We start from the raw sequence: 1,400 nt of genomic DNA, 5'->3' as shown, positions 1-1,400 counted from the left end.
CTTGTTAGTCAGGTTTTTAATTTTCAAAATCAAATCTTTTTTTTAAAATGTTTTTCAAATCATATCTTCTCAATCACATCTTTTTAAAACTAATCATATCTTCTTAACCACATCTTTCTCAAAATAGTTTTCAATCAAATCTTTTTAATTTCTAATTTCAAAATCTTTTTCAAAAATCATTTGATTTCTTTTCCATTTTTCATTTTCGAAAATTAAGTAATGTTTTTCAAAAATGTTTTCAAAATTTTTCACTTAATTTTCGAAAATCACTTCCCTCCTTCTCACATCCTTCTATTTATGGACTAACATTATCCCTTAATGCAAAATTCGAACTCCATCTCCTTTGATAAGTTCGAATTTTCTACTTCTGTCTTCTACTCTTCTTTTCCTCTGACACTTCAAGGAATCTCTGTACTGTGACATAGAGGATTCCACATTTCTTGTTCTCTTCTCTTTCTTATGAGCAGGAGCAAAGACAAAGGCATTCTTGTTGAGGCTGATCCTGAACCTGAAAGGACCTTGAAGAGAAAGCTAAGAGAAGCCAAAGCACAACTCTCTTTAGAGGATCTGAATGAATTCTTCAAAGAAGAAGAACAAATGGCAGCCGAAAACAACAACAATGCCAACAATGCAAGGAAGGTGCTGGGTGACTTTACTGCACCTACTCCCGACTTCTATGGGAGAAGCATCTCTATCCCTGCCATTGGAGCAAACAACTTTGAGCTTAAGCCTCAATTAGTTTCTCTAATGCAACAGAATTGCAAGTTCCATGGACTTCCATTGGAAGATCCTCATCAGTTTTTAGCTGAGTTCTTGCAAATCTGTGACACTGTAAAGACTAATGGGGTTAACCCTGAGGTCTACAGACTTATGCTATTCCCTTTTGCTGTAAGAGACAGAGCTAGAACATGGTTGGACTCTCAACCTAAAGAAAGCCTGGACTCTTGGGAAAAGCTAGTCAATGCCTTCTTGGCAAAGTTCTTTCCACCTCAAAAATTGAGTAAGCTTAGAGTGGAAGTCCAAACCTTCAGACAGAAGGAAGGAGAATCCCTCTATGAAGCTTGGGAAAGATACAAACAATTAATCAGAAAGTGTCCTTCTGATATGCTTTCTGAATGGAGCATCATAGGTATTTTCTATGATGGTCTCTCTGAACTATCCAAAATGTCTTTGGATAGCTCTGCTGGAGGATCTCTTCATCTGAAGAAGACGCCTACAGAAGCTCAAGACCTGATTGAAATGGTTGCAAATAACCAATTCATGTACACTTCTGAAAGAAATCCTGTGAACAATGGGACTAGTCAGAAGAAAGGAGTTCTTGAGATTGACACTCTGAACGCCATATTAGCTCAGAATAAAATATTGACTCAACAAGTCAATATGATTTCTCAAAGTCTGTC

The 1,400-nt window shown here is 36.6% G+C and overlaps 1 non-coding gene across 1 annotated transcript; it reads right to left on the bottom strand.

Moving 5' to 3' along the window:
- Positions 1 to 1,002: 1,002 nt before the first annotated feature.
- On the bottom strand, positions 1,003 to 1,110 carry LOC112716439 (small nucleolar RNA R71). Its single transcript, XR_003160358.1, has one exon. It is a non-coding gene; the product is annotated as a small nucleolar RNA R71 (small nucleolar RNA).
- Between the last annotated feature and the right edge of the window lie 290 nt (positions 1,111 to 1,400).

Source organism: Arachis hypogaea, chromosome 1 (genome assembly GCF_003086295.3).
Source record: "Arachis hypogaea cultivar Tifrunner chromosome 1, arahy.Tifrunner.gnm2.J5K5, whole genome shotgun sequence".
Taxonomy (NCBI): Eukaryota; Viridiplantae; Streptophyta; class Magnoliopsida; order Fabales; family Fabaceae; genus Arachis; species Arachis hypogaea.
This window is presented reverse-complemented; position numbering and strand designations above follow the sequence as displayed.